General features: G+C 45.4%; 1 long non-coding RNA gene across 1 annotated transcript; it reads right to left on the bottom strand.

The window, feature by feature from the left end:
- Positions 1-14,521: 14,521 nt before the first annotated feature.
- On the bottom strand, positions 14,522-17,818 carry LOC142872860 (uncharacterized). The gene is made up of 2 exons (XR_012920951.1): positions 17,402-17,818; positions 14,522-15,117 (listed from the first exon to the last, which is right to left on the bottom strand). It is a non-coding gene; the product is annotated as an uncharacterized LOC142872860 (long non-coding RNA).
- Between the last annotated feature and the right edge of the window lie 868 nt (positions 17,819-18,686).

Below are 18,686 nucleotides of genomic sequence, written 5' to 3'. Positions count from 1 at the left end.
AGAACATGGTGCAACAGGAACTCTCATTCATTGGTGCTGGGAATGCAAAATGGTACAGACACTGTGGAAGACAGTTTGGCATATTTTTACAAAAATAAATATCTTCTTATCATATGATCCAGCAGTCATGCTCCCAAAGGGGTTAAATACTTACATCTACACAAAAACCTGCACATGGATATTTATAGCAGCTTTTTTTTTTTGTAACTTGCCAAAACTTGAAAGCAACTAAGATGTCCTTCAGTAGGTAAATAGATAAATCAACTGTGGTACATCCAGACATGGAATATTATTCAATGCTAAAAAAGAAATGAGCTATCAAGACATGGACAAAACTTACATGCATATTACTAAGTAAAAGAAACCAATCCGAAAGGGCCATATTCTACACAATTCCAACTATGTGACATTTTGGAAAAGGCAGAGCTATGGAGAGAGTAAATAGGAGAGGGGTTGCCAGGGGTGGGGGGAGGGAGGAATGAATAGGCAAAGCACACAAGATTTTTAGGAGAGTGAAATTATTAATATTCCGTATGATACAATAATGGTGGATACATGTCATTATACATTTGTACAAACCCATGGAATGTTCAGCAGCAAGAGTGAACCCTAACTTTAGCTATGGACTTTGGGTCACAATGATGTGTCAGTGTGACTTCATCAACTGTGAGAAATGAGCCACTCTGGTGTAGGGCATTGATAATGGCGGAAGCTGTGCATATGTGGGGGTAGAGGGTATATGGGAACTCTCTATACTTTCTTCCAATTTTGCTGTGAACCTAAAGCTGCGCTAAAAAATAAAGTCCATTTAAAAGGAAAATAAACTAATAAATATTCAGATCAAGGCACCAGCGTATTCGTTGCATTGATCTGTTGAGGGCCCACTTCCTGGCTCATAGACGGCTTTTTGCTACAATCTCACAATGTGGAAGAGAGCAAAGGTTCTCTCTTATAAGGGCACTAAGCCCATTCATGGGAGCTGAGCCTTCATGACCTAATCGCCCCCTAAATGCCCCACCTCCTAATACCATCACGATGGAGGTTGGAATTTCAACACATGAATTTGAGGAGGCACAAACATTCAGACTACAGCAACAAGGATTTTTATCCTAACACTATTTAAAAAGGAAAAGTGAAATGATCTAAATGATCAATAATGGAGAATTAGTTGAGAATATTATGGTATATACATAAGATATTCTATGATCCAACCGTTAATAGTCATGTTGTTTAAGTGCATTTGTTGTCACAGATTTTATAATGCACCACTGTGTGGAAAGAAATCTGATTACCAAAGCACATATGGTACGATTCCACCTACAAAAAAAAGTTATTGGGTCCCTAAATACATAGAAAAGTCTGGGTGACACATGCTAAAATACTAACATTTATTGTTTCTTGGTGGTGAAATTGTGGGTAATTTTAATTTTGTTCTTCTCTTTCTCTTTGCTTTCTGATTTTTCCATAAGCTTTCAACAAGCTTGAATGCTGTTGTATGAATTGTATGAATGTACTGTATGAATTGTACTAATGATTTCCAGAAGCCCCTGAGCCACATTAAGAGGAAGGAACTCTGGCATGATTGTTCTTTGACCACTCTTGCTAAGAAAGGGTAATGGGAGTGCCTGAGCACGGCCTTGATCCTTTTCTGCCTCATTCCTGCCCCCAGAAATGTGTCTGAGATCACTGCAGGTGCTACTTTGGTGACTTATCATGAGGAGGCACTTGCCGACCTCCTGGGCCCAGCACCCACCCTGCCTTCAGTCAGCTCCTGCATCCTCCAGCCACAAGACAGGTGGGAGGAAGGCCCGGGGAGGCCAGAACCACAGGAGAGGCCTGTGCATGCTCTGGACCGGCTGTAACTTCCCTCCACCCGCATAAACTCAAACCAGCAGAGGAAATTTCCTTCCACGCCCAGGTGTTAATGCACCACCAGGAGACCTTAAAGCCAGCACCAGCCTGACAGAGAGCCTTGCAAGAACCTGGTGTTGTTGCCAACAGCACCCGGGTAGGGGAAGGTCCAAAACACAGCCTCAGACAGGAAGATCAGCATTCATCGGTCACACCGAAGCTGCTCGGCTGGGGTCCCCTTGCAGAATCTGGCTGGTGGGTCCCTGCAAAACTTAGGACTTGGGTTTTAATTACAATCTCCACTAACCTTCTCCACCGTCTACTCCAGCACAGATCCGCAGGCGAACTTGTCCTGTGTCCATATATGAGCATCCCCGACTCTCAGCTGACCGGATCCCTTTGTGACCTGTCTAGCCCCAAGGGTTCCTTCAGGAAACACATCTGGAGGCTTCCAGGTGGGAACACAGTTCAGACCCACATGACACACGTGCTCAAGTCCCAACTTCACCTCTGCTATCTGTGTGACGCTGGCAGGTGACCCCCAATCTGAGTCCCACCTTGCTCGTTAGTGAATATGGGTAGTACTTCCCTTAGAGATTTGTTGTCTAGATTACATGAGATAAAGGGGTTTACAAAGTGCTATATGGTATGAAAGTTGGCTATTATTAACCATGCCTAGGGAATTCAGACTCCATATGTCTTTTCTACATAGAACCTTCTTATACTTTGCAAAGGTTTAAAAGAAAAAGTGATCTAATAATCCAATACAGAAAAAAATGTTTACAAAAATTATTTCAACTACATTTGGAAAACCACTAAGTCCTCTCTAACCTCTCTCTCCTCCCACACATACACCTTAGCTCTACAGTTGAGCTATAGATAACGTTAAAAACAAATCTATTTTTCCTTAAAAACATGCTGATGGAATGGGCTGTGAGTAAGGAGGGGAGGACTGGCAGGACAGCTATGGTGGGGGGGGGTACACAAAGTAAGAACATTCTAGAGGTTTTTAAATTCCAAGGAGCACAGTGTGTGTAGAATGAGAAAGGTAGAGAGGTGGGACAAGGACTATGCAATATCAGCATTTTAGAACTGGGTAGAGGAAAAGCTTACGAAAGAGAATGAGAAGGAGTCCTGTAGGTGGGCATGGCAGAGACCACCAGTTGCCCAACATCATTCTCCCTTTCTTCCATGGTGGTAGAATTTTTAGCTGGGTGCATGGTCAGCCAGCTAAAGACTGTATTTACCAACCTCTGTTGCAGCTGATTTGACCATGTGTCAATGTTTGTACTAACAGGATCTGAATGCAATGTGTGCGACTACACATTACTGTCTTAAAGGGAAGAGCATGTCCTCCCCTATGCATTTTTCCCCTTTCCAGTGGTGGAATGCAACTGTGGGGAGAGCCATCTCGGACCATACAGACAGATGGGAGGGATTCCTGAGCGTGGTGGAGTAACAAGATAGAAAGAACCTAGGCCTGGGACAATTTTTGTAGATGGAGCTGAACCAACATACTAACTCCAGTGTTTGCATGAAAGTGGGTTAAAATCCTTTGCTTTTCAAGCCACTATTTCTTTAGGTCTCTGATATGTGGCTGAACCATTATCTATCCTACCCAATGCATGCAGGAAAAAGAAAATTTAAAGAAGGGAGTAGTTAAAAGAAAAAAAATGCAGCTGATAGGTCAAATAAGAAGATGAGAGCTGATAAGCTTCCTCGTGGCCACCCAGCAGGGAATACACCAGTGACCCTAGTAAGAGCATTTTCAAATATGATCAAAAGCCCAACTCTGAGAGTGGACTCAAGGTGAGGAAGGTTAGACAGCAAGTGTAAGCACTTTGTTAAGAAGTTTAGCTGTAGGGAGTCAATAGCTGGAGAGTAACATGGAATTGAAAAAAATCCTGCCTCATCTCTTTCTTATTATTTCATGGGACTTTCAAAGAGTGAGAATCCATTCTAACAATAATTTCTTATGTTCTCATCCTACTTTACTTACTGACGATTATGTAATAAACTATACCAACACTTGATGACTTAAACTACGATAATTTATAATCTCTCAGGGTCCTATAGGTTACCTGAATAGTTCTTCTTTTCATGTAGTGTGGGCTGGAGCACTGGGTGCCTGGAAGGCCTAAATGGCTAGCTGTTGGTGCTGGCCACTGCCTGGGAGCTCAGCTAGGGCTGTCAGCCAGGGGCCTTGGCTCTCCTCCAGGGTGTCTTCTCTACTGCTTGAGCTTCCTCACAGCATGGCGGCTAGGTTCCAAGAAGAAACATTTCAAGAGCACAAAAGCATAAACTGCTAGTACTTTCTAAAGCTTGAGCCTGAATCTAATATAGTGTCACTTTCACCACATTCTAGAGTTTAAAGCAGATCACAGGGCAGCCCAGATTCAAGTGGAGAATACTACATAAGCACATGAATATAAGGAGGCATTGGAGACATGAAAATTAAAAAAAAATAATAATAAGCAAAAATGACCCAGAGAGGAGGGAGAGGTTGCAAAGGGGGAGGAGGAAACTTTGAGGAGTGAGGGATGTGTTTTTATCCTGATTACAGTGACGGTTTCGTAAGTGTGCACTTGTCAAACTTATCAAATTGTACACTTTAAATTTGTATAGTTTATCATACCAATCATACCTCAATACAGGCATTTTAAAAAAGAAAGTAATCTATTTACAGAATGAATATTTCAGTAAATTTTGGTATGTCCATTAGGTGGATATGTTATAGTAGTTATCAGTGATTATGAAGAGTATGAAATAACATGAAGAAATATTTTTGATGTATAAACAAATAAAAAAAGCAAGTATGAAATTCTAGGTACACTGAAAAATTTGTAAAAATGCATATGTGTGGGCAAGGCTAGGAAAACAAGTGAAATGACAATACCTCCATTAGGGAGGTGGAATACTGTGGACTGTCTTCTTCAATTGTCTACATGTTCTGCTATGTTGCTGTATTTTTTTTTAAAAAAATAATCTCTTGATTCTTCCATTTTTGAATTCATCTCATTATCCGTAGGCCTTCCCTGTGGGTCTCTGGCAGTGTAAATGGTGTGCGTGTCTAAAGCACTTTGTTCCTGTGTGGTCCACTCCGATGCTGGGCCACTTGCTCGAGGCTTGAGATGGAGACAGTCGGGGCTCTTGGGGAGTGACGCAGCACTTCTGTGTTCACCAATCCTAATCACAGCCTTGCTCGCTCTCCCACCTGGGGCTGTCACTCTGGCTTCCAAACCCAGACAGGTTCTGTCTCACAATTACTTCCTTATTAGTCATCCCCTTTCCACTTTCCTTTTCTGCTACCTTCTCATAAAACACACTGGCCTAGCCAGCTCTGTGTCTGAATCACCGCCTGGCCCCAGCTCCCTCGCTCCCTGTCCCAGCTGCTCACCCACCATTCCGCAGAGCCGTGCGAGGAATTCATGTACCTCTGCAGTATCCAAAAATGGGGAAACAGCTAGAGCCAGCATCAGCTGCAAAGTTTCCCTCCTGCCCCTCCATCCCTCTCCCGCTCGCTTGACATATTATCTTTTCACAAGGAAGCTACTTGGGGAAACATGCTATTATTCTTTCCTACGTGTCGCAGGAGCACAAAGGGAATCTGCCAGGGAGATGGGCTCAGCAGGGCCAGTGCCCAGAGCTGGGGAGAGGACGGCGTTGGGCCTTTTAATCACACCCTTTGGCTCCAAGTATCCGTTTTACCTGCCACGATGATGCTCACTGTCTACTTCAGATGAGCTCTGCCCCTCGGGGTGACAAGCAACGAGAGACAGGCGATGGCAGGCTGACATTTAGAGTCTCATGGGCCAAATGGCTGTCTGCACGTTCAGAAGGATGCGTGGGCAGCAGGTCCATGGTGGAGGAGGATGCAAGCCAGAGCCAGAGAGGCGCCTGCCAAGCCCCTGACACCTGGCTGCACGTGGGGGTGACAGAGGGGTGGGGTGCAGAGGGAGCGTGCAAAGGGTTCAGGGGCGCCGTATTAGCAGCCAGCTCCCGGCCATGGGTGCCACGGGGGGAGGTGCTTTTGGAGCAGGCAGCCTGAAGTCTGTGAAACTGCTCGTCAAGGTGGCCACGCTAAGACTCAACCCGACAAAACAGAACGGCAATGTGCTGTCAAACCGATTGGCTCTTAAAATGGGACTTATTTGTTCTTTGGGCAGACGGCTGGGGCAGTGCAGTTCACACCTGGAGAAAACCTGGCTCCTCACCAGCCGGCGGGGCAGGTGGCCTCTGACAGTGGATTTCCTCCTCTCGCCAGTCTCCGCGTTTTCCCTCAAGGCAGCCTTTCAAAGCCATCTTTCCTCCTACTTCTCTGCTTACATCTCCTGCTGCCTCTTTCACTGTCTTTTTGACTGTCTGCTTCGATTTAACACAAAACTTTTTTGCAGAAATACATTCCCTGAGTTCCACTTGCCATGGAACAGTGCTAATGCTGGGTGCAGTGGGAGAGAGAGGTGCCGGTGTTCCTGCTGTGACCAGCCAGGCGGCAGCCTGGGATTCTGTGCCCCTCCGCTTCGCTCTCTTCCCTTGTCTTTTCCTGCTCCTTTTTTAGGAAACAAAAAAATGCAAGCACGTGCTCATGTGCATACCCACCCCCGCCCACCCACCCACCCACACACATTCTGGAAAAGAAATAGAATACCAAAAAGTCTTCCTTTCCAGCATTCAGGATTTGCATAAGTTAAAAATTTGCATATCTCTGACCATTTCATTATGATGTTGCATCTACAGTATTTCAAAACGGTAGGGGAAAAAATGATCAAGTTCCCTCAACGATTTAAAATTATATGTATGCCTCATCCAGAAAGCTTCCTTTGCAAGAAGAATCTGGGTGACTTTAGGAAGTTAAATTTATACGTCGAGATTACTTGTTAAGGTTAAAAAATGCTAACTATAATGTTGAGAAGCGATGACGCTTGAAATCCCTCAGATACCCTGAGTACTGGTAATAAAGATATTCTATTGTTTCTTAGTTTTTACGGATTGAGAAACTGAAGCACGGATAGGACTCGACTCTCCTGGATGCCAGACCCTTGCTGGGTCCTGACAAACTGGCGAGGTGGGGTCTGTTACACTGTAGCATCTTTGCAGCCCCTTTAGGTCTGGAATACAGTAGAGACTCAATAAATGCCTGCAGAATTTAACTCTTTTCTGGAAAGGACAAATGATACTAACATGTTGAACATGAGGACTTTTATTAGGACAATTAATTAAATCCTTATGTTTTCCTCGTATTTCCTAAGGAGAATTACCTGAGCTAGCAAAGAGCAGCCAGGAATGGACAGCACCTGCCAAATGAAGACTGCCTTATTTTCCCAAAGGGATATTATTTTCACATATGACATTCATTTCTGGGAGCTTGTGAGACAATGAAGACTATTTGCACAATTTTACAGAGATTTAGCTGCATACATGAGTTGTGCTGCCCAACTCGAGTTACTTCAAAGCCCCCAAGGATGTTACTTTAGGTGTGTTTCCCCTGCCAGGTGGCAGCACTGAGTGAGGCCACAGTGCTGGGTGGTAGGTCGGCCTGTGGTTCTCCACCCAGGGTACATGCTGGAGCCACCTGTGTAGCATCTTAAGCCTTATTGCCCAGGTACTCCCCTAAACCAATTAACTCTGAACCTCGGGAGTCGGTTGCAGGCATTATATTTTTATAGCTCTCTATTTTTATAGTGTCTCAAAAGAGGCACAAAGAATGAACAGCGATAGAGGAAAGTTCCTTCCTGCTTTCTACAAACTCTGAGTTCTGTGGATAGTATCAGCGCGGTGCTGTTCAAACTCTAACGTGTATACACATCACCTGGGCTGGGTTCTGCCTCAGTAGATCTGGTGTATTGGTGCAGATGCAGCCAGTCAGCACGACACGTTGGGTGTCAAGGATCCAGATGTGCAACATGGTGGCCACGAGCCCTGTGTGGCTACTGGGCTTATGAAACGTGGCTAGTCCAAGTTGAGATGTACTGTAAGCATAAAATAAACACTGGATTTTGAAGCCTTAGTACAAAAAAAATATAAAATATCTCAATAATAGTTTATATATTGATTACATGTCAAAAGGATAATATCTTAGCTATATTGAGTTAATAAGATACACTATAAAATTGATTTCGCCTGTTCCTTCTTTTTTTAATGTATCTACTAGAAAATTTTAAATTACATATTGACTTACATCAAATTTCTATTGGACAGTGCTAGTCTAGAAAGCTGTTTACTGCGGTGTGGCAATTGCATAGCAGCAAGGGTGTTTAAATGGGACTGGATGCAGTTGCTGGGTGAGTAGTTCCCTGCCTGGAACTCAGATTCCCTAGGTATGTAATAAGAACAGGCATGGCTGTCATTTATGAACGCTTACTCTGAGCCATCACTGACCTCCGTGCTTTGCATGAATTATCTCATTTGGTGTTCACAACAGCCCATGAGGTATTACTGTTATTCCCATTTTACAGATGGTGACTTTGAGGCAGCGATAGCTCGAGCAACCTGCCTATTGCTAGCAAGCGAAAGCATTTAGGCTTGAGCTTTAGAGGACCATACCCTGGCCTTCCTCCGCTTATGCCCCTGTCTTAGTCCATTTGTGCAGCTATAATAACATACTGCAGACTGGGTGATTTATAAACAATAGAAATTTATTTCCCACAGTTCTAGAGGCTGGAAGTCCAAGATCAAGGTGCCAGCAGGACTGTTGTCTGGTAGGGGCTGCTGTCGGCTTCCAAGATGGCACCCTGTCACTGCGTCCTCCAGAGGGGAGGGCCACCGTGTCTTCACATGGCAGAAAGGATGGAAGGGCTAGAGGTGCTTTCTTCAACCTCAAGCCCTTTCATAAGGACACTGATCCCATTCAAGAGGGCAGAGCCCTCATGACTTAATCACCTCCCAAAGGCCACACTTAGTACTATTACACTGGGGATTACATTTCAACATGAATTTGGGAGAACACCTTCATTCGAGCCACGGTACATCCCCCTGCATGGAGCAAAGGGACCATGGGGCCAAGAGGATGTACCTACCTGGAGCCCATGCCTCCACCCCTATTCTAGAACATGCTCCCCGACTGGTCTGAGTGGTGGCTGAGGGCAGCCTTTGTGGGGAGGTGTGGATGGAGGGGCTTCCAGCTATACTCTTCTCGCCTTGACCCCAGCTAATGTCAGGGGCAGGCCTTGCCCCCGGATCTGATGCCAAGACCCACAGTCAAAGCGCTGACAGAGCTGAAGGTGTGCTGTGCTCCAAAACCCCAGCACACGACCACTACGGGGAAATGCACTGCTACTGCAGCAACCAAGGCCGGTGGGATTCTGATCCGTAGAAGCCCCTTCCCTGCCTTAGGCGGGAGTCAACATAAGGGTGGCAGTGTCCCATCCCTGCCTCCTGAGTGACCGCAGTCTACTCAAACTCAAAGGGATCTGCCTTAGGAAAAGTGGTGGCTTTGCACTGGCAAGTGAACAATGAGAAAGCCTCTCTGTAGAAATCAATCACAGTGCTGGAACTTATTTCAATACCTTAGTTTAGCAGCACTGAAAAACTCCCCGGCTTTGATAAAGAGGCCATTGTGTAGGTGCAGACAGATGCAAAAGGGAAGGACAATATATCTGTATTTTCTTTCCGTGAAATACAGATGGTGATGATAATATATGCCCCTGTGCCTTATTTGCTGAGTACCTTCAGAGCATTCTCAAGTCTTTCAAAAGAAGATTCTGGAAAACAGAATGTTGCCAGACCCCGCCACCGTCTTGGCCAGTGAGTGACAGGAGCCGAGCCATGAGAGCTGGAGTCCTAGGGCTCTGTAGCTATTGCTGGGAAACATTGTTTTTCTTCTCTCTGCTTTCCCTGGGCCATTCTTTCCTGGGCAGCAGATGGGGACGCTTTGATCAACTCCAGGCGGGGCCATTGTGCTTAGCAAGATTTAAATAGTCCCCCTCTCTAAAAGCCTGTCCTCCACCTCCTTCTGAGTCCTAGGTTCTTGCAACATTCCCTTTAGAGCTGCGGTAAAATTGACATTGCTCTTAACTGGATGTGAAGTGAGTTCTTGCCTTTTTCCTCTACAGAATGGGGGAGAAGAAAAGGGAGCAGCAGAGGAAAAGTCTCGAAAGCCTTAAAGGTCAGGCCAGGGTGAAGGAGCCCATTCTTATCTCCTCCAAGATGAAAGAATCAAAGGCAATTAGTTCACTTGGCAGCACAAGGGGCTGAGGGTGGACACTGAAGGAACTTGCAGATAATGAGGATTTTCCAACTCTGGACTGAGTTGCCTGGGTAGCAGAGAGTCTCCTTCCCCGAGGCCTTTGGAGGCAGAGGCGAGACCAGGGAGGACTCAAGTGCAGATTGGCCCGAGTGGGGAGGGAAGAATTAGCTTTGTGTCTTGTAGGAGAGGACAATGGGAGCAGCTAGCTGAATAAAATCAGTCTTTCCCCTCCTTTCTATGTCTTCTCAAGCAACTAAAATAAACCATGACAGCAGTAATGACTACTTAGCATTGTATATTTCCAAAATGCTTTCACGTTACTTCAATCGGTTCTTAAAGTGGCAAATCTAGGAGTTAGAGGGGAAGCGCGTGTGTCATTATCACCATTGGCAGAGGAGCCCGGAGTGAAGAGAGCTGCCCACACCCCCACAGCTGGTTGGCACGGGAGCCGGGGCCGCATGGGTTTCCTGATCAATTGCTCTTTTCAGCTAATGTTTGAAACTCCGAATCTGGTGAAATATTAGGGATGGTAGGGATTCCGCTACAGTTTAATTTGCATTTCTGAAAATGTTGTATGTGTTTAAAAATTAAAATAATATGAACTTCCCACCTTACCTCCTTGTTAACATTTAGCTGGAAGGCAGGAGGGCTTGACTTCTAACTAGCCTCATTAGAATCGACACAAACTGCAGATGCAACTACATTGAAGGAGGGGGGCGGTGAAGAGAGAACATGCTCTCCTCTGCCTAATTGCATGATCTACTTAGCTGTGAGACAGTATCCCAGGGGCTTGACTCTAACCCAGAAAACCTCAGGGAACATATTGTTGGGAAGTGCCCAGCCTTGCTGGAAGCAGAGAGACCAGATGCTCTGATTACAGCTTCATCATCCCAGCTTGAGCCCTGCATGGCTCCTTTCCTTAAGAAATGTAAAGAAGCTACATTGAAAAAAAAAAAAAAATCAAAACCGCTTTACAGCTTTTCTGTAGATACCAAGTCAATGACGGGAGTAACCAAGTCTCTGTATTCAGAGGGGTGGTTTTTATTGGGGGTGAGGGAGGTTTGGAGGTGGATCTAATGTGGAAGTCAGCTGCCAGTATTCACCTTCTGATAAACTGTAAAAAGCCCTGTGGGCTCCCCACCACCCCTGCCCACAGCCGTTGCCCGTTCCCATTTTAGGATACAAGCTTGTAACAAAAAAATGCCAGATATAGATCAGCAATGGCTGTGAAAATCAGGGACTATAAATATTTACCATTCATTAGTATTTGTAAACATGGGGAAAAAGATATATTCATTACTTCTATAGGAAATATCAATCTAGGCATTGAAAAGGGGTTATATTTTTCTGCTCTAAGTTTTCAGTCATATATGCAATGTAGATATACATTTATGTACACATGTACAGGTATGATACACGTGTGTATATCCCCTAGACACACATCCTTCCCTACATAATCGAATGTGTGTGTGCCTATGTATGAAAATACCATGTAGACCAAACACACACACACACACACACACACACACACACGAGCCTTTTAACATATGATGACTGAGCAGAACTGGGTTTCAGAGATTTTTGTTTTGTTTTCAAAACAAAACCTTTAATTTTACCCCTTTGTAACAGAAGGTATGGGACTCCTGGCTAGGACAGCAAATAGTTCTTCTTTTTTTTAATCTGAGGAAGGAAGGAAGGGTTTTAAGAGTTGATTGGGTGGTGGGGATGTCTGGAAAGTGACTTGCCTCTCTCAGCTAACAAGGAAGGAAGAAGTAGAAATCCCCATGCCTGCTCGCACCAGGACCCTCCCTCTTGAAGGAAGTTGGTACCACCCTCCTGCAGGGCAGGCTGGTGGTTTGCATTCACTTTGACCCAATTCCTCCTTAAGAAATTTATCCTAAAGAGGCCACTGGACAAGCACGCAAAGATACAAGTGCTCAGATGCACACTAGCGAAAAATTCAAGAATTGGAGACACTGTAATGAGTAGCCATTCAAATGGTGATGTAGATCCGTATTTCTTGCCTGGAAAGATATAAACAGAAAAGCCAGTAGAGCTATTTTCATTTTGGAAAATAATAGATGACAAAGAATGAGGGAGAGGAGGAAAAGGGTGAGAAGGCGAAGTTGGAGAAGCAGAGATAGCATCATCTTCTCTAGATCTAACTGCCGCTGGCGGGACCTGGAGCTTGAATCTGAGCATTCTGCATGAGGCGGGAATGTCACGTGCACCTTCATCAGCTAGAACATTCTGCAGGAGTTGGGCAGGTCTACCCTCGGAGCAGGCCTTTTGCTAGGGCTGGTCTCCTGTGCCCTTTGCCAGACTCTCGCCTCGCTGGGAGCCCTGCTCTTTCCTCTGGGAAGGGAAGCAGCCGGAAAAATGATTCATGCAGAGATGTAAGTGATTCATCTAGTTATGGGAGTCCTGTCAAAGTCTTCATATTACAAAAGAACCATTCAGGGAAACTCTTGGTTTGCTGGAGGGAGACTAAATTTGTCTAACTATTGAAAGTTAACTTAGATTTGTACCAAAACTCTTAGAATTTTACACAAATTTTTAACCTAGGAATTCCATATTTAAGAATGTATTCCAAGGAAAAATCATAAATATATAAAATGTTTATGTCCATATTCATTATAGCAGCTGTTTATAATAGTGAAAACTAAGACCTGCCTATCTGTCCCACAATAAGGGGTTGGATAAATTACATTAGCTCCATTTAATGGCATACGTGATTTTCTCTAAAAATATTGTTGCGGGAATATGTTAGGGTAAAATGTTCACAATGGGATATTAAGTGAAAAAGCAGGTCTGAAAACGAAATAATCCCAGTGTTTTTTTTTTGTTTGTTTGTTTTTTGAGACAGAGTCTCACTTTGTTGTCCAGGCTAGAGTGAGTGCCGTGGCATCAGCCTAGCTCACAGCAACCTCAAACTCCTGGGCTTGAGTGATCCTTCTGCCTCAGCCTCCCGAGTAGCTGGGACTACAGGCATGCGCCACCATGCCCGGCTAATTTTTTTTATATATATATATCAGTTGGCCAATTAATTTCTTTCTATTTATAGTAGAGACGGGGTCTCGCTCTTGCTCAGGCTGGTTTTGAACTCCTGACCTTGAGCAATCCGCCCGCCTCGGCCTCCCAAGAGCTAGGATTACAGGCGTGAGCCACAGCGCCCGGCCAATCCCAGTGTTTTTTAAAAAAGTATAAAAACACCAAAATGTTAAAAATAGTTGTTCCTGAATTATATGTGATTATTTACTCTTATTGAATGCATGTCATCTTTGAAATAAGAAATAATGCTATTACAATTTTATTTTTTTAAAGGCACAGGGACCCAAAGTTTAACTATACAACACAATATCGCTGTATGCTGTCAACTTCACCAGGACACTCACTACATCAGTCTTAGTATGTCATTGTGATTCCAGCGCATAGCACGATGCACCCAGCCAGTGCATGTGCAAGTTCTTCATAAATATTTGTTGAAGGAATGAATGAACAAATGTATGGAAAAAGTGGTGGCAACGGGGAATCCAAAATGGAGGAGAAACTGACAACGCACTGCACACAGCTGTCTGACTTCCTCCATGTAAATTTGATAGTTAAGCTTCGCAAGATGAGCCCCACTCATCTTAGTCCCTCACAGGGCCTTGCATGTTGCAGAAAACTATAAATGATGGTTTCTCTTCTTTCTACTGGGGTCAGACTTTCATGTCTCTGCTAAATGCATGCCCTGGAGGCAGATCATGTGCTGGAATTGGAATGATAGCCATTGCAATAGGAAGTTGTGTAGCAGGCATTAAGTTTGTTATAAAGCAACAGAAAGAAAACAAAGTAAGAGGGGCTTTGAAAAATTAAAAATCTATTTCTTTCTCATGTTCATGAAATCTAAAGGCAGTAGGCCAGGGTTGGAATGAATTTCTATGGTTTCAGGGACCAAAATTTCTTCTACTTTTTGCTCTTCCACAAATGGCTTCCATTCCCAAGGGCACCAAAATGGCTCCTGGAGCTCCAGTCATTACTTCAATGTTCCAGCCAGCAGGAATGAGCAAGAGGAGAAGAGAGGCATGCCCCCCTCTCCAGAAGTTGCACATACCACCTCCACTTATGTCACAGTAGCCAGAACTTTGTCAAAAGAGTTTGGTTGGGGCACGGTGGCACACACCTATAATCCTAGCACTCTGGGAGGCCAAGGCAGGAGGATGGCTTGAGGCCAGGAGTTTCAGACTAGCCTGAGCAAGAGTGAGACCCCATCTCTACTAAAAATAGAAAAAAAATTAAAACTTAGCCTGTAGTCCCAACTACTCAGGAGGCTGAGGCAGGAGGATCCTAGCATTCTGGGAGGCCGAGGCAGGAGGATCGCTTTAGCCCAGAAGTTTGAGGCTGCTGTGAGCTATTGCAACACCACTGCACTCTGGCCTGTATGACAGAGCAAGATCCTGTGTCAAAAAACAAACAAACAAAAAAACCTTAAAAAAAAAAGAGTCTGGTAAATGTAGATTTTATTCTCAGTGCCTTGTTTACAGGCACTATTTAGGAGTCTGTTCTGTGGAATAAGGGGAGAAATGACATTGGGAAGCAACTGGCGACTTCTGCCACTGAGGTGTCCTCAGCCATCTTATCACCAGGCAAGTTTCATCAAAGCTGCAGCATCTGCTGTGACGGTGTAGGGGAAGCTACCATGACAGCGGCTTGCAATTAACCAGGTGTCAGACTGCCTGAGACATGACAGCCTCCTTTAGGTGCCCCCATGAGGGCACATTTCCATATCCGTCATGTTTCCCGTGGTGCCACAGGGGTGACCTGGGTCACTGCTCTCTGCCCAGCTGCCGGGCCACCAACTGCAAGTCAGCATCTCTTCCTGCAGCAGCGACTGCCTGTGTCCTGCACGCCCGGCTGCCTGCAGCACTCAGAGCACCAGGGAACCAGGAAGCTGCAGGTAGGGCTTCTCGTCCTGTGCAGGAGGAAAGGAGAGGAGGCCAAGGTTTCGGGATACATCTTCAAGTTATTTGACTCACCCTTACGAGGTCATAGGGTGCTGTCCTTTCTGACATTGCCATGGGACTGGTGGCCCAGTAGATCTGAGAACAGAAAAGCAATGCTGGCCATTTTAGAACCAAAGAAAAGGAATGAGGTCCCGCGTGTGTATCTGTGTGTGTGTGTGTGTGTGTGTGTGTGTGTGTGTGTGTGTGTGTGTGTGATAATAAGCAGATAATAACCCTATTAGCAGCTACCATTTAGTTAAGTACTGCGCAAGCCCTGTGGTTGCCAGCATCCACGACAGCCACACTGGTCCTTGCTTCCTGGTATTCGTGCCTCGTGCGGTCCCCTCCCATACTGAATCAGGGCTGACCTGTATGGCCAATAGGGCACAGTGGAAGTGGCAATGTGTAACTTCTGAGGCCATGCCACAGAAGGCATTGCAACTTCTGCCTTGGTCTCTCAGACCGATTGCTCTGGGAGAAGCCAGTCACCATGCTCCAATGACACTCTAACAATCCTGTGGAGGGGCCCATGTGGAGAGGAACTGAGGCCTCCTGCCCAGAATCGGCACCAGCATGTCAGCCGTGTGAGTGAGCAACCTTAGAAATGGATCCTCCAGCCCCGGTCTAGCCTTCAGATGACTGCAGCCCTGCCTGACTTCTGTGAACCTGGTAAGGCCCTGGACCAGAACCACCTAGCTAAGCTGCTCCTCAATTCCTGATCCTCAAAAACTGTGAGATAATTAAACATTAACCATTAACACTAATTGTTAACTTATTAACAATAAACATGATTATTCTCTAAGCCACTACATTTTAGGGTAGTTTGCTGTGCAGCAGTAGACAACTGATACAGCTTTTATATATAATTTATTCATCACAACAACACTCTGAACTAGGTATTATTATTCCCATTTTACTGATAAGGAAACTGAGGCTTAGAGAGGTTAGTTAATTTTCCCAGGATCAGAGCAGCTAGGAGAAGCATAGCTGGTGGTACTCTGGCACAGTTCCACTTGCATAAAACCTATACGCCGAAGAACTGCTCACTATGCTGTAATGTCATGTGGATGCAGATTAAGATTTCCAGAATGCCTGGAAGCAGAGAAAAGCCAAATGTCCCTAAATGAACCCATCATGGTAAGGGTGATAGTGAGGGTTACATGCTAGCATTTAAAAATTATATAGACCCTGCTCTAAAGTCCATAGCCAGTTTGAGACTCAAGTGCATGATTGTGTTGTGAAAATCAAAGTCCAGTTGGCCCTGAGACTGCCTGCCAGGACAGCCCCCATTTAGTTGCTTGGAGTGCAGAAAGGTTCCCAAACTCCTAGCAGAGTTTGAACAGCCTCAGAACAATTGCCTTTACTAGGGCCTCCCAACTTGATGTTGTTGGGGGGGGGGGTGCTGTATTTAAAGTCATTTGAATTGTAAAGGACAGGGATGTGGTCTCTGGTTTTTCAGAGGCTGGAATGAGCTTTATGGCAAGGAATGTGGGGTAGAAAGATCTTTTTCCCTTTCCTTTTTTTTTTTCCTGTGAAGGATCAGTTTCCATTTAACATTTTGGCTACCTGCCAAAACGCTGACAGTGCCAAATTCGGTTGGTACCTACTTGACAGCAAAAGGATGTGAGCATTGTTCTGAAGTCACGCAAATAATGAGCATGATTTTCTGAGCTCTTCTCTTGGACTAACTAGTTTACACGCTAGTTAGTCTCGTTCTGGCCACAGGCCTCAGTGAAAGACCCAGAAGCCATTCAATGTCTAGTGTAAGCTTCTGGTCTTGTCCTGTTAGCTAAGAAACCCAGGAATGCAGGTAAAAGAGAAGCTGGTCCTTGTGCTTCTGGCTTCCCCACTGCACGCCAGAGGCAGGTCTGTTCTGCTAACCACATAGGCAGCCGTATAAATGGATGAGGAGGGAAGGTCTCTTTCTGAAGATGAAATGTCGCTTCTAGAATTCATGACCTTCTTTCAGCTCCCTCGAACTTTCCATTCTATGGTTGGTGCCAGTATGCCCCTGAGCTCAAAGCTTTGGCATCAATATCGACTACTCCCTCCATTCAGCCCTTCGAATTGAGCCAATCATCCTGACTTGTTGATTATGCCTTCCAAATGTCCTAGGGTGATTTCCTCTCTCTTTACCTTTGCCTTTATGTCATCACCGAGACAGGTACCTGGGCCCCAATCTCTTAGCTCTCAACTGCCTGCTGCAATGATTCCAAATTTGTTCATCTAGCTGTGAAGACATGCATAATTTTTTCCTTCCTGACTTTATTATGTACAGGTCCCAGTGCTAATCCTTGTACACACACGTGCTCATGTGCATGCACACGCACACACACACACACTCCTATGTGTGTACACCATGCCCAGCGGCATTGCTCACCTTGTACTCAGGCTTCCTCCTCTGAGGTTTCAGATGTCCCTTGCAATCCTTTCTTTGTCTGTTTTAACCCATTCAGCAAGGAAAACTTGCTGACCTCCTCAGACACCAGTCCGCAGTGGTCTCTCCCTTCACTGTTCCCACAGGCTGCTGTTTTCAGTATTGGACAAGCCACACCTCGGCACTAGCCCGGTTTTCTGGATCCCTCGGGCTGCTGGCATCCCTCTGGACTCAAAAGTCTTTTGGAAAATAGAAATAGACCTGATTGACGGCAAAGCACACCCCCTGAGGACCTGGCTCGCAAACGCTGCTAACCAAAGCCACTATCCCAGAGACCACACTGTGCTGAGATTCATGGTTTGCTGAGCAGAAGGGAAAGTACCCACTAATTAGCTCTGACCACAAAGGTCAACCACTCGAACACCCAGCAAGACAGGCATAATAAAAAGCAGCAGAAAGCCTGGAGAGAGAAAGCTGCGGTGATAAGTGGAGCTGGATGTGGTTAGAGGTGGGGACAGGAGTAATGAGCAGCAGACACTCTGCAGTGGAGAGGCAGGTTGATGAGGAAGCGACCGAAGATAGCAGCGCTGTGGTCTGCAGGGGTAGCAACCAGTGCTCTCCCTCTCTCCCCCACTCTCTCTCTTTCTCTCGCAATGCTATATCCCTTAGGAATGAGGCAGATTCTGGGGAGAGCAGTAGCTTCCTGTCCTGCCATGTGGAATACCTCAGCATCATACATAGCCACCTCTGCAACACTCTGCCTGAGGCTGCAGCTCAAGTGCCTACAAGTAGATAATGTAAATGTACAAAGTAGGGCAGGTATTAGGAGTAGAGAGAGGTGAGGTGGGGACTGTGACAAATTAAAGAGCACACACCCATCAAAAGGCAGCCAGCTGCACAATACCACGTAGGCTAGATAAGACATGTATTTGGGCCACATATGGCCCACAGGCACCCTGCCTGTACTCTCAGGGCTTCACAGATGTGTGTGCAGCCTGTCACTAGGACCAATGATGGGAATGAATGATGAGCTTGGGTTGCCAACGTGTTGGTTAAGCTCTTTCAGACTCCTAGGACTAATGTGATCTTTTGGGGCCATTGTAAGTGTGTCTTGGGAGGTAAGCTCAATGACATTCACCAGCTAGAGCAAGGTTAATGATCAACCAGGAATCACAACAGCTGTTGTGGCTCCAAAGAACCTTAGCTTATCTCTAGAAGGTCTAGGATAAGGGGCTGGCCATCTCACTGTTCCCTCAGTAGCCATCACTGGTGGCTTCCTACCTCAGTG

This window comes from Microcebus murinus, chromosome 9 (genome assembly GCF_040939455.1).
Source record: "Microcebus murinus isolate Inina chromosome 9, M.murinus_Inina_mat1.0, whole genome shotgun sequence".
Taxonomy (NCBI): Eukaryota; Metazoa; Chordata; class Mammalia; order Primates; family Cheirogaleidae; genus Microcebus; species Microcebus murinus.
Note: the sequence above shows the minus strand (reverse complement) of the source record. Positions and strands in the feature narration are given on the sequence as shown.